This window comes from Pristiophorus japonicus, chromosome 21 (assembly GCF_044704955.1).
Source record: "Pristiophorus japonicus isolate sPriJap1 chromosome 21, sPriJap1.hap1, whole genome shotgun sequence".
NCBI classification, from domain to species: domain Eukaryota; kingdom Metazoa; phylum Chordata; class Chondrichthyes; family Pristiophoridae; genus Pristiophorus; species Pristiophorus japonicus.
The window spans coordinates 63,651,063-63,665,917 of record NC_091997.1 but is presented as its reverse complement, the minus strand read 5'-3'; the positions used below and the strand labels follow the sequence as shown (position 1 = coordinate 63,665,917).

Sequence of the window (14,855 nt, the reverse complement as noted above, 5' to 3'; positions counted from 1 at the left end):
CCATTCAGGACACATTTCTTTACCAAAGTCAGTAGCGGGTCTCTATTTGTCCAGACTTTGATCTGACGGGCTGTCACAGGTGAGCCTTCGCTTTCGAAAGCTTCCATAGCCATGATCATCTCAGCAGTATGTTCGGTTGCCCCCTCGGTGGTGGCTAGTGGGAGCCTGCTGAGTGCATCGGCGTAGTTTTCAGTGCCCGGTCTGTGCCGAATTGTATAGTCATAGGCGGCTACGTGAGTGCCCACCTCTGTATGCGGGCCGATGCATTTGCATTTATGGCCTTGTTGTTGGCCAAAAGGGACGTTAGGGGTTTGTGATCTGTCTCCAGCTCAAATTTCCTGCCAAACAGGTACTGGTGCATTTTTTTTTACAGCATATACACATGCTAGCGCTTCCTTTTCTACCATCCCGTAGCCCCGTTCTGCCTGGGACAGACTTCTGGAGGCATAAGCTACCGGCTGTAACTGACCATTGGCATTGACATGTTGCAACACACACCCGACACCATAGGACGATGCATCGCACGTTAAAACAAGTTTCTTACATGGGTCATATAGCGTTAACAGATTGTTGGAGCATAACAAATTGCGTGCTCAATTAAAAGCCCTTTCCTGGCTGTCCCCCCAGACCCATTCGCGTCCTTTGCGTAGGAGCACGTGTAGCGGCTCTAGCAGCGTGCTCAATTTGGGAAGAAAGTTACCAAAATAGTTCAGGAGTCCCAGGAACGCACGCAGCTCCGTCGTGTTACAGGGTCTGGGTGCTCTCTGGATCACTTCTGTTTTGGACGCAGTAGGTCTGATCCCGTCTGCTGCTACCTTCATCCCCAGGAATTCTACCTCTGGAGCTAGGAAGATGCACTTTGCCTTTTTCAGTTGCAGACCTACCCGGTCCAGTCCGCGTAGCACCTCCTCCAGGTTGTGGAGGTGTTTTTCAGTATCACAACCCATGATGAGAATGTCATCTTGAAAAACCACCGTCCTTGGAATCGACTTGAGGAGGCTTTCCATATCACGTTGAAAGATCGCGGCAGCCAAGCGAATCCCAAACGGACATCTGTTGTACTCAAACAATCCCTTGTGTGTCGTGATGGTGGTCAGCTTCTTCGACTCACTCGCCAGCTCCTGGGTCATGTAAGCTGAGGTCAGGTCCAATTTTGAAAAAAGTTTGCCACCGGATAGTGTCGCAAAGAGGTCCTCCGCTCTCGGTAGCGGGTACTGGTCTTTGAGTGACACCCGATTGATGGTGGCCTTGTAATCACCACATATCCTGACCGACCCATCCGCCTTGAGCACCAGCACAATTAGGCTCACCCAGTCACTGAATTCGACTGGCAAGATGATGCCTTCCCTCAGCAGGCGGTCCAATTCACCTTCTATCTTTTCCCGCATCACGTACGGCACCGCTCTGGCCTTGTGGTGTACTGGCCTGGTGTCTGGGTTTATGTGACTCACTACCTTGGTCCCCATGAAAGTGCCAATGCTGGGTTGAAATAGTGAGTCAAATTTGTCCAGGACCTGTGAGCATGATACTCGCTCCACAGAAGAAATTGCATTGATATCGCCCCATTTCCAGTTCATGACAGCAAGCCAACTCCTCCCCAGTAGTGCGGGACCGTCCCCCGGGACAATCCAGAGTGGCAACCTGTTCTCCGAGTCTTTGTGGGTCACGACTACCATGGCGCTGCCTAGCACCGGAATGATCTCCTTTGTATATGTCCGTAGCTGTGCTTCAATCGGCAATAATTTTGGCCTCCTGGCCTTGGACGCTCACAACTTGTCGAACTGTTTGATAATCATCAGGGACTTGCTGGCCCCTGTGTCTAGCTCCATTGATACTGGGATGCCATTGAGGAGCACTTTCATCATTATCGGTGGCGTCCTGGTGTATGAACTGTTTATGTGCTCCACATGAACTCACTGAACTTCAGCTTCCAGCGATTTCTCCCAGTGTCCATTTGGCCTCGTAGGGCTTACATCGGGCCCGTCCTCCTCGTACATCAACCTGGCTGCAGGCTTCCTGCACATACGTGCCAAGTGGCCGCTGACGTTGCAGTTTCTGCAGGTATATTGCTGATACCTGCAAGCTCTGGCTGTGTGTTTACCTCCACACCTCCAACGTGAGCCGTTGTTGGAAACAAAAAGCCCATTACCAGTCGATCGTCTCTGACTGTCTCTGTAACTGTCCTTAAACGCACCATTAACAGGTGTTGATGGCCCCATTACTGGCCGCATTGTCCATTGCGATGGCATGAATCGCCGTTCAGCTAGCCATTGTCTCTGTTGAATTCCCCCTTTGGGTTCGACTACATGCTCGGGCATGTCCGATTGCTCCTGTCTGCCTGGAGAACTGTGTGCTGCAGTAACAATGTTGACTCCCTGTCCATTTGCTGCATTTAAACCAAGATTTTTGTCAAACATCATTCTGGTCTCTTCCTCCCCTGAGATGAATGTCTGGCCATCAAAGCCGCTGTTTCCAGGGTCAAGTCTTTGGTCTCAATCAGTTTCCTGAAAACCCCAGCGTGCCCGATGCCCTCAATAAAAAAGTCTCGCAGCATCTCCGCTCTGCAGGCATCTGGGAACTTACATAGGCTCTCCAGTCGCCAGAGGTCTGCCACGAAGTCTGGAACGTTTTGCCCTTCTCGCCACCGGTGCGTATAAAACCGGTGTCTCGCCATGTGCATGCTGCTCGCCGGTTTAAAGTGTTCCCCAATCAACTTACTGAGCTCTTTGAACGTCTTGTCCGCCGGCTTCTCTGGCGCTAGAAGGTCCTTCATCAGGGAGTACGTTCTGGATCCACAAACCGTCAGGAGATGAGCCCTGCGTTTGTCGGCCGAATCCTGTCCCAACCATTCCTTAGTGACAAAACTGCTGTAGTCTCTCAATAAAGTCGTCCCAATCATCACCAACACAGTACTCTCGTCTGTGCTGCTAGTGGCCATGCTCGCGTGGTTTAAATCCCAGTTTCTCGTCGCCAATAATATGTCCTTACTATACAGAACAAATCCACACGAGGCCCATACTGGAGAGAAGGTCACTCTGTGACCAGTAACCTTTATTTGCCAGCACTGAAGTGATGAAGCTGGGTGGAGCTTCCCCTTTTATACCTGAAAGTCCAGGTTAGGAGTGTCTCCCACAAGTTCACCACCTAGTGGTCAATGTTCTCACAGTGTACAACTTAGGTCAGTTTATACATGGGTTACAATGACAGTTGAATACATGACATGTGGACAAGGTACAGAAAAGATTACAAGGCTAATACCAGAGCTGAGAGGTTATAACTACCAGGAAAGGCTGAACAGGCCGAGGATCTTTTCTTTAAAACAGAGGGGGCTGAGAGGTGAACTTATCGAGGCCTTCGAGGTTGTGAAAAGGTTCGATAGGGTAGATCTACAGATGATATTTCCACTTATGCGGGAGACAAAACTAGAGAACATAAATATAAGATAAACACTAATAAATAGGGAATTCAGGAGAAACTTCTTTACCCAGAGAGCGGTGAGAATGTGGAACTCGCTGCCACAGGGAGTGGTCGAGGTGAATAGTATCGATGCATTTAAGTGGAAGCTGGATAAACACATGAGGGAGGAAGGAATAGAAGGAGATGGTGATGGGGTGAGATGGAGAGGGTGGGAGGGGGCTGGTGGGGAGCATAAACCCCGGCTCGGAGCGTTTTCTGTGCTATACACTGTATGTAATTCTGACCGATTGATGAGCAGAGGTTCTCACCTTTCAGGAACACGTACTGTTTGGGCCCAATCTTCTCACCATTTATACTAGGACACAAATATTTCAGGACAGGCAAACCATTATGGTCAACAATCCTATCCCTTCCCATACACCATTCTCATCACATGGAGTGATGGGGGTGGGGGGGGGGGAGAATGTAACCCCAGTCCCTAGAGGACGTGATGGGGGAAGTAGGCCTGGCTGTGGGCCACACCTGAGTTTAAGGCTGTGAGCTATTTGTGAAGATGGGTCTGAGTGAGACTGGGGATGGGCCAGAGTCCCAGTTTATAATCAATGATTAGCACCGGTGCAAGAGATCCCACGGGAAAACACTTGTGTTGAATCTCCCAAACCACGGGTGATTAATGAGCTGAGATTAAAGTACAGAAAGTGCATGTCTTATTGCCCTGCAGATGGAACAGGAGTCCCGGGAAAGGTTACAGACTCAAAGAATTGACTCCGACCATGAGCTCTGGCAGAGAATGGGTTGCGCGGGATTGTGAGAGTTCCACTCACCAGTGACTTTGCTCGTTTGATCTTATCATGTCTGTAATGTGCCTATGAATGACTCCACGAGGCAATGTGTTGTACTCAAACTGAAGTGACCTTGGTCCTTTATTCGTAACTCCAGAGTGAGGCAGCTGCATGGTGGCCACCCTTTTATACAGCCCCTGCCACCAGGGCAGGAAACCCCAGTCTCCACCAGTTGCACCCTCTAGTGGTACCAGCATGTACATACACAGTGTAAACCTTATTGGTAGTACATCAGGTAAACAATTCTCCATCTTGTGCAACTACACACAGAGTATATCTATAGTCTGCATATATAACAGATCTGATTCAATTTTTTTCTCTTTCACAGTTTCTGGTCTAAAAATGTAGAGATGATTAACCTTTGCGGCCGGGGGAGTGAAGGTGTGTGCAGTGGTGATATTTGGCAGTAGGTCTTCCCCGAGAGTTACAGGCAGTGGGTGGTGATAGACGGGACCATACCCTGGGGAGGCAGTCAGCCATATCCTCACATCTCCTCGCTCCAGCACTTAAACACGGTCCATCACTGTTCAACACTCTGGGCTAAGAATATCTTGTTAACCTACCTAAGCAATGAAGACAAAAGTCGTTGCCATGACTACTGGCTGCAGGTTAAATTGCTCACTTGCTATAGAGTGCATCTTTTAGTGGAGATGGGAAGAGTTTGCAATTCAGATCGTGAGATAAAACAATCTGCGACTCCATCAGCCTTTCAGCGTCAGGGACCCAGCTCACACAGGCCTGGAGACAAGAACCATGCCCCCTCCCAACTGGGAGCTTCCCCGAGTGAAACAACTCTCCCCTCGTCTCCCACAATCTCCCAGTGAATTCAAATCACAGAATCACACAGCACAGGAGGATCCCATTCGGCCCATCGAGCCTGTGCCGGCTCTGTGACCGAGCGATCCAATCAGTACCCCCCCCACCCCAGATCTTTCCCCACAGCCCGGCACATTTTCTCCTTTTGAAGTATTTATCCAATTCCCGGTTTGAAAGTTACTATTGAATCTGCTCCCACCGCCCTTTCAGGCAGCGCGTTCCCGATCACAACAACTCGCTGCGTAACACATTCTCCCCATCTCCCCCTCTGGTTCAATCGCCGATTATCGTCAATCCGTGTCCCTCTGGTCACTGACCCTCCTGCCCCGGGGAACAATTTCTCCCGATCTACTCCTGAACATTTTGAAGACCTTGATTAAATCTCCCCTTAACCTTCCCTGCTCCAGGGAGAACAATCCCAGCTTCTCCCGTCTCTCCCCGTCTCCCTGGGACCATTTTGTAAATCTCTTCTGCACCCTCTCCAAGGCCTGGACATCCTTCCTAAACTGTGGTGCCCAGATCGACAACAAAATACCCTTCACATTAACCAATCATCAAGCTTGGCCACACAGGTGAGACACAGGAGGAGAGACTCTGCTCCGAAGGGTGGGGGGGGGGAGGAGGGGGCGGGGGGGGCGGAGGGAGGGGAGGGGGGGGCGGAGGCGGGGGGGAGGAGGGGGCGGAGGGGGCGGAGGGAGGGGAGGGGGGCGGAGGCGGGGGGAGGAGGGGGCGGAGGGGGCGGAGGGGGGCGGGTGGCGGGGGGAGGAGGGGTCGGGGGGGCGGAGGGAGGGGAGGGGGGGGGCGGAGGCGGGGGGGAGGAGGGGGCGGAGGGGGAGGGGGGCGGAGGCGGGGGGGCGGGGGGGAGGAGGGGGCGGGGGTTGGGGGAGCAGCTTCAGGTCTGGTCCCTGACTGAGGGTTTTGAAGCTTCATATAATAAATAGCATGACAGAAAGACTTGCCTTTCTATAGCGCCTTTCATGACCTCAGCTCGTCCCAAAGCGCTTCACAGCCAAAGAACTTTGGAGTGTAGTCACTGTTGTAATGTGGGAAACGCAGCAGCCAATTTGCGCACAGCAAGCTCCCACACACAGCAATGTGATAATGACCAGATAGTGTGTTTTAGTCTTGTTGGTTGAGGGACAAACATTGGCCCAGGACACCGGGGAGAACTCCCCTGCTCTTCCTGGGAAGGCAGATGGGGCCGCGGCTTAACATCTCATCTGAAAGCGTCAACTTATTAAACCATAATCATTCAGTGGAAGAAAGAAAACAAACTCAGAAATGTGACCGAAAGCACGGGATTCTGGTTACATCCTTTATAAATTGCTGAGCAAAGTAAACTGGGCCCAGTGTTCATATTCTCCCAGTGTCCCATCAAACACTCCCAGGGCAGGTACAGCACGGTGTTAGATACAGAGTAAAGCTCCCTCTACACTGTCCCATCAAACACTCCCAGGGCAGGTACAGAACGGGGTTAGATACAGAGTAAAGCTCCCTCTACACTGTCCCATCAAACACTCCCAGGGCAGGTACAGCACGGGTTAGATACAGAGTAAAGCTCCCTCTACACTGTCCCATCAAACACTCCCAGGGCAGGTACCGCACGGGTTAGATACAGAGTAAAGCTCCCTCTACACTGTCCCATCAAACACTCACAGGGCAGGTACAGCACGGGTTAGATACAGAGTAAAGCTCCCTCTACACTGTCCCATCAAACACTCCCAGGGCAGGTACAGCACGGGTTAGATACAGAGTAAAGCTCCCTCTACACTGTCCCATCAAACACTCTCAGGGCAGGTACAGCACGGGGTTAGATACAGAGTAAAGCTCCCTCTACACTGTCCCATCAAACACACCCAGGGCAGGTACAGCACGGGGTTAGATACAGAGTAAAGCTCCCTCTACACTGTCCCATCAAACACTCCCAGGGCAGGTACAGCACGGGGTTAGATACAGAGTAGAGCTCCTTCTCCACTGTCCCATCAAACACTCCCGAGTCAGTTACAGCACGGGGTTAGATACAGAGTAGAGCTCCTTCTACACTGTCCCATCAAACACTCCTGGGTCAGTTACAGCACGGGGTAGATAAGTGATCCATTGCGCTTGGTGTCCGGTTGAGCATTTCTCCATTAACCAACATCACTAAATCGGTGTGGAAAATAGGTGCCTGGCGGTTTGCCTGCACGGGCACAGTCACTTTGCGATGTGTAGGTTTGCTTTATCCAGGTAATTCACTGGCCTGTTCATTTCCAGGGCACGGTACAATAACCACTCAGAGCGAAGGCTGGAGGGGGAGCCAAGTTTAAGTGAAAAGGAAGAATGGGGGAGGGAGGGTTGAGAATGGGGAGGGAGGGTGGAGAATGGGGAGGGGGAGGGGGAGTGGAGAATGGGGAGGGGGAGGGGGAGGGGAGTGGAGAATGGGGAGGGGGAGGCGGAGTGGAGAATGGGGAGGGGGAGGGGAGGGGAGTGGAGAATGGGGAGGGGGAGGCGGAGTGGAGAATGGGGAGGGGGAGGGGGAGGGGAGTGGAGAATGGGGAGGGGGAGGGGGAGGCGGAGTGGAGAATGGGGAGGGGGAGGGAAGAATGGGGAGGGGGAGGGGAGTGGAGAATGGGGAGGGGGAGGGGGAGTGGAGAATGGGGAGGGGGAGGGGGAGTGGAGAATGGGGAGGGGGAGGGGGAGGGGAGAATGGGGAGGGGGAGGGGGAGTGGAGAATGGGGAGGGGGAGTGGGAGTGGAGAATGGGGAGGGGGAGGGGGAGGCGGAGTGGAGAATGGGGAGGGGGAGGGGGAGTGGAGAATGGGGAGGGGGAGGGGGAGGGGAGAATGGGGAGGGGGAGGGGGAGTGGAGAATGGGGAGGGGGAGGGGGAGGCGGAGTGAAGAATGGGGAGGGGGAGGGGGAGTGGAGAATGGCGAGGGGGAGGAGGAGTGGAGAATGGGGAGGGGGAGGGGGAGTGGAGAATGGGGAGGGGGAGGGGGAGTGGAGAATGGGGAGGGGGAGGGGGAGTGGAGAATGGCGAGGGGGAGGGGGAGTGGAGAATGGGGAGGGGAGGGGGAGTGGAGAATGGGGAGGGGGAGGGGAGTGGAGAATGGGGAGGGGGAGGGGGAGGGGAGTGGAGAATGGGGAGGGGGAGGGGGAGGGGAGTGGAGAATGGCAAGGGGGAGTGGACAGTTGAAGAGTTCCACTGGTTTGAGGTCCTGGAAAGAATGAGTAAGAGACGGAGTGAGTGATGAAACATAGAAACATAGAAATTTACAGCACAGAAGGAGGTCATTTCGGCCCATCGTGTCCGCGCCGGCCGACAAACAGCTGCACGGCCCTCGGTCAGCAGCCCTGAAGGTTACATATAAACCTATGAACTGTTAAGTTCAGAATAACTCCACGAGACTGTGTTGGAAGCTCAAACCATTGTGACCTTGGTCTCTTTAATATAACTCCAAAGTGAGGCAGCAGCATGGTGAACTGCCTTTTATACCTGCTTGCTCCAGGGTACACGGGTGACCCGTAGGTCTCCCACAGGTGTGCCCCCTGGTGGCAAGTCTTACACACAGGTGAGCTTCACACACATAACATCACTTCCCCCCCAAGGTCTTGAGTACAAGTTAGTTACAGGTTGAGGAGATCTGGCGGTCTGCGTTCCCCAGTCGATCGCCTGAGTTGACATCCTGGCATGGGTGAGTTGGTTGGATCATTGCCACACGGCAGCTTGTCTAGTCTGATCGGGCTGTCGGGCAAGGTGGGCTCATCCTCGTGGTTGATGGCGAGGTCGATTGCTGGTTGGGTGTGTGTTGGTGGATCATAGATGGTAGGGTCTTTGTCAAACTGTTCTTGGTTGTCCGTGAATCGCAGTTTGGTCTGATCCAGGTGCTTTCTGCACGTTTGCCCATTCAACAATTTCACAACAAACACTCTATTCCCCTCCTTGGCTAAGACAGTGCCAACTATCCACTTGGGACCGTGACCATAATTTAGAAGAAACACCAGATCGTTAACCTCAATGTCACGCGAGGCCGCCGCGCGATCGTGGTACACGTTATGCCGGTGACGCCGGGTTTCTACATGATCATTGAGATCCGGGTGGACTAGGGAGAGCCTGGTTTTGAGTGCTCTCTTCATTAACAATTCTGCGGGGGGAACCCCGGTGAGTGAGTGGGGGTGCGTCCGGTAGCTGAGCAGGACCCTGAATAACCGGGTCTGCAAGGAGCCATCCGTTATGCGTCTCAAGCTTTGCTTGATTGTTTGGACTGCCCATTCCGCTGGCCGTTGGATGCGGGCTTAAATGGGGCAGATCTGACATGGTGATGCCATTGCGGTCATGAATTCCGAGCTGGTGAAACACGGTCCATTGTCACTGACAAGGACGTCGGGCAAACCATGGGTGGCAAACGTGGCCCTGAGGCTTTCAATGGTGGCAGTGGATGTACATGATGACATTATTATACATTCAATCCATTTTGAGTAAGCGTCCACTGCTACTAGAAACATCTTCCCTAGAAAAGGGCCAGTGAAATCTACGTGGACCCTGGACCACGGTTTGGAGGGCCATGACCACAGGCTCAGGGGGACCTCCCTAGGTATGTTGCTCAGCCGTGAGCAAGTGTCGCATTGGTGTATGCATGACTCTAATTCGTGCGACCTGGCGATAGCCTTCATCATGACTATGCCTGGGTGGGTACTGTGTAGGTCGTGTATAAACATTTCCCTGCCCTTTTTGGGGGCGATTCCTCCATAGGAGGCAATCCAACTGGACTGGCAGTTCGACCTTGCGTCGGTGAAAGGGCTTAATTTCCTCTTGCATTTCTCCGGAACCGCCAACCAGCTCCCGTTGAGGATGTATCTTTTTACGAGTGATAACAGGAGGTCTTGGCTGGTCCAGGTCCTGATCTGGCGAGCATTGACGGGTGACCCCTCGCTCTCGAAAGCATCCATTGCCAGAAGCAAGTATGCGGCTTGTGCCATTTCCACCCCGGTGGTGGGCAATGGCAACCGGCTGAGGGCATCAGCGCAGTTCTCTGTGCCTGGTCTGTGGTGGATTACATAGTTGTATGTAGACAATGTTAGTGCCCAACTTTGCATTCGTGACGAAGCACTGGTGTTGATACCTTTGCTTTCTGAGAGCCAAGAAGTAAGCGGTTTGTGGTCGGTTTCGAGCTCGAACCGGAAACCAAATAGGTATTGGTGCATTTTCTTAACCCCGTATACTCAAGCCAACGCTTCTTTCTCAATTATACTGTAGGTTCTTTCAGCCTCGGATAAACTTCTGGACACATATGCAACCGGTTGCAGTTTGCCTGACACATTTGCTTGCTGTAACACACAACCGACCCCGTACGACGACGCATCACATGCTAGTACTAAACGTTTACATGGGTCATACAATACAGGTAATTTGTTAGAGCATAGCAGGTTTCTGGCCTTGTTAAGGCTGTTTCTTGAAATTTACCCCAAACTCTGTCATCACCCTTGCATAGCAACAAATGCAAGGGCTCCAGCAAAGTGCTCAACCCTGGTAGAAAGTTACCAAAGTAGTTGAGGAGTCCCAGGAACGAACGCAGCTCCGTCACATTCTGTGGTCTGGGTGCATTCTTGATGGCCTATGTCTTGGAGTCCGTGAGTCTGATGCCGTCCGCCACAATCTTTCTCCCAGAAATTCAACCTCTGGAGCCAGGAAAACACACTTGGAGCGTTTCAGTCTGAGTCCCACTCTGTCTAGTCGCTTTAGAACCTTTTCCAGGTTGTGCAAGTGTTCGGTGGTGTCACGACCAGTGATCAAGATGTCGTCCTGGAACACCACTGTGCATGGAACCGATTTCAGCAGACTCTCCATGTTCCTCTGGAAGATGGCCGCCACCGAGCGAATCCCAGAGGGGCATCTGTGGTACATGAACGGTCCTTTGTGTGTGTTGATGCACATCAACTTCTTTGACAGTTCAACCAGCTCCTGTGTCATGTAAGTGGAGGTTAGGTCTAGCTTGGTGAAATACTTTCCCTCTGCTAGCGTTGCGAATAAGTCCTCCGGATTGGGTAGTGGGCACTGATCCTGTAACGAGACTCGGTTGATCGTCATCTTGTAGTCCCCGCAGATTCTGACCGTCCCATGGCCCACTCATTGAACTCGACTGGCGATATGATTCCCATTCGTTGAAGTCTGTGCAGCTCGATTTCGACTTTCTCCCACATCATATAGGGAACCGCTCAGGCCTTGTGATGAACGGGCCATGCCCCAGGAACAAGATGGATCTGCTGTTTGGCGCCTGTGAAGTTGCTGATGCCTGGCTCAAAGTCGCCGGGAATTTGTTTAGCGCCTGGGCGCAAAGGGCATCATCCACCGAGGACAGTGCTGATGTCATCCCAGTCCCACCGGATCTTGCCCAGCCAGCTCCTGCCGAACAACGTTGGGCCATCGCCTGGTACACCCCATAGTGGTAAATCATGCACCCGTCCGACATACGATACTTTCACTGCCGCACTGCCGATAACTGGTATGAATTCTTTGGTGTAAGTGCGCAGTGTGATGTGGTTCGGGCTCAGTTTTGGCCTCTGTGCCTTGTTACTCCACAGTTTCTCAAAAGCCTTCTGGCTCATAATTGATTGACTCGCCCCTGTGTCCAATTCCACGGAGACTGGAATGCCGTTAAGTTTGACTATTAACATTATCGGAGGGCTTTTGGTGGTGAAGGTGCGTACCCCATACACTTCCTCCTCATCCTCCGGTTGAGTTCCCTCTCCTCGTTCAACATGATCCGTGCTGGATCGATCGCTCTCTGCTGACTTTGCCACGTGGTGAGTCAGAGGTCGTTTGCACAATCGCTGGAGGTGCCCCATTGTTCCACAGCCCTTGCACACGTAGTGCTTGAATCGACATCGATGGGCTCTGTGACTGCCCCAGCCAGCGCCAGCATGGTGTTAATGGATTCACATTAGCACTTCCCAGTGGCCTCTGAGTCACCCTGGGTCTGGCCTCTGTGGTCGTATGGGCCCTACCATGTACAGTTCTGCCTGCTGAAGGCATTATTTTAAACACAGTACTTGCCCGTTGAGCTTCGATTCTGTGACGATATCTGTTTCGTGTTGTTGTTCATGGATGTGAAGGCTTGGGCTATCGCGATGGCCTTGCTCAGATCCAGGGATTCGGCAGACAGCAGTTTGCGAAGAATGACCTCGTGGCCAATTCCAAACACGAAAATGTCCCGCAACATTTCCCCCAAGGATCCTGCAAAGTCTCACTGCCCCACAAGGTGTCAAAGCTCGCCACGTTCTGGCTCTCGGAGCGACGGTGCGTGTAAAAGTGGTACCTGGCCATCAGGATGCTCTCCTTTGGCTTGAGATGTTCCCTAGCCAACGGACACAGTTCTGCATAGGATTTGTCTGTTCGTTTGACCGGTGCCAGCAAATTTTTAAGGAGGCCATATACCGATGGCCCACATACGGTGAGGAGAATCGCCCTGCTCTTGATCTCTGTTTCAGCCGTGTCTAATTTGTTGGCCACGAAGTACTGGTCGAGGCACTCAACAAAGGCTCCCCGATCATCACCCTCAACAAATCTCTCAAGAATACCAACAGCAGCCATTTCCGTGTGAAAGTTCGGTGATCTACATCGAAACATAGAAAATAGGTGCAGGAGTAGGCCATTCGACCCTTCGAGCCTGCCCCACCATTCAATAAGATCATGGCTGATCATTCACCTCAGTACCCCTTTCCTGCTTTCTCTCCATACCCCTTGATCCCTTTAGCCGTAAGGGCCATATCTAACTCCCTCTTCAATATATCCAATGAACTGGCATCAACAACTCTCTGCGGCAGGGAATCCCACAGGTTAACAACTCTCTGAGTGAAGAAGTTTCTCCTCATCTCAGTCCTAAATGGCCTACCCCTTATCCTTAGACTGTGACCCCTGGTTCTGGACTTCCCCAACATCGGGAACATTCTACCCGCATCTAACCTGTCCAGTCCCGTCAGAATCTTATATGTTTCTATGAGATCCCCTCTCATCCTTCTAATCTCCAGTGTATAAAGGCCCAGTTGATCCAATCTCTCCTCATATGTCAGTCCTGCCATCCCGGGAATCAGTCTGGTGAACCTTCGCTGCACTCCCTCAATAGCAAGAACATCCTTCCTCAGATTAGGAGGCCAAAACTGAACACAATATTCCAGGTGAGACCTCACCAAGGCCCTGTATAACTGCAGTAAGACCTCCCTGCTCCTATACTCAAATCCCCAGCTATGAAGGTCAACATACCATTTGCCTTCTTCACCGCCTGCTGTACCTGCATGCCAACTTTCAAAGACTGATGAACCATGACACCCAGGTCTCGTTGCACCTCCCCTTTTCCTAATCTGCCGCCATTCAGATAATATTCTGTCTTTGTGTTTTTGCCCCCAAAGTGGATAACCTCACATTTATCCACATTATACTGCATCTGCCATGCATTTGCCCACTCAACTAACCTGTCCAAGTCACCCTGCAGCCTCCTAGCGTTCCCCTCACAGCTCACACCGCCACCCAGTTTAGTGTCATCTGCAAACTTGGAGATATTACACTCAATTCCTTCATCTAAATCGTTAATGTATATTGTAAATAGCTGGGGTCCCAGCACTGAGCCCTGCGGCACTCCACTAGTCACTGCCTCCCATTCTGAAAAGGACCCGTTTATCCCGACTCTCTGCTTCCTGTCTGCCAATTGTTAAGTTCGTCGCCAGTTGTTAAGTTCAGAATAACTCCACGAGACTGTGTTGTAAGCTCAAACCATTGTGACCTTGGTCTCTTTAATATAACTCCAAAGTGAGGCAGCAGCATGGTGGACTGCCTTTTATACCTGCTTGCTCCAGGGTACACGGGTGACCCATAGGTCACCCACAGGTATGCCCCCTGGTGGCAAGTCTTACACACAGGTGAGGTTCACACACATAACATGAACAATAGTGGAAAGGAAAAGAGCATCTGGCCCAACCAGACCGGCCCACACAACTGCGACACCCCCTGCATCGCAACATTTTACACTCCAGCCCCACATGGAGCCATGCGATCTCCTGGGAGAGGCAAAAAAACAAAATAAAAACCCAGGCCAATTGGGGAAAAAAATCTGGGAAAACTCCTCTGGGAAAGTGAGTGTGGGTTGTTCGACAGGAGGGTGGAGGGAGCAGGAGGACTGTGTGAGGGAGGTTGAGAGGAGCAGTGACGATGGATCGAGCATAGAACGAGACGTTAAGTACGAAGATGGATTGCTGATGCGTGTGCCCGCAATGCAGCTATTTACGGATGCAGAATGAGGGAGTTTCTCAGTGGGAGCACATTATACATGCATTACATATTTTGATCTGTACAACCCCTGGAGATTTTTCAGAAATTAATATGTAATTGTCAGCAGCGCCTCTCCTCGAGGATTCTGTGGTGCCCCATAGCAGCCAATTTCTCATTTAATCAGAGAGGCCACAATCAAACGCTTGCTTGTAGCTGCTGTTTGCAGCAGGCCAGGCTGTGCTAGTGTTTAACGCAGTTCTGCTGTCAGGTGTATGTCAATGAGTAACGTTAATGGAAGAGACCCGGACAATCAGGAGCACACAGCTCTGCTCAGAGGCTGACACGCTCTTAAACACGAATCCATCCAGCTGCCTTCCCAAATGTTCTACCTCGATGGGTAGCTCTCTCTCTGAGTCAGCAGGTTGTGGCTTCAGACCTCACTCCACAGACCCACTGACACTCCAGGGCAGTACTGAGGGAGCACTGTGCTGTCGGAGGGGCAGTACTGAGGGAGCGCTGCACTGTCGGAGGGGCAGTACTGA

The 14,855-nt window shown here is 52.0% G+C and overlaps 1 long non-coding RNA gene across 1 annotated transcript in view; it reads right to left on the bottom strand.

Annotated features, from left to right (window-relative positions):
• Window positions 1–8,154: 8,154 nt before the first annotated feature.
• Window positions 8,155–14,855, bottom strand: part of LOC139233690 (uncharacterized) — a 29,682-nt gene continuing 22,981 nt past the window's right edge. Inside the window, exon 3 of the long non-coding RNA XR_011588199.1 lies at window positions 8,155–8,269. This is a non-coding gene — a long non-coding RNA (uncharacterized lncRNA). The remainder of the gene's footprint in view (window positions 8,270–14,855) is intronic.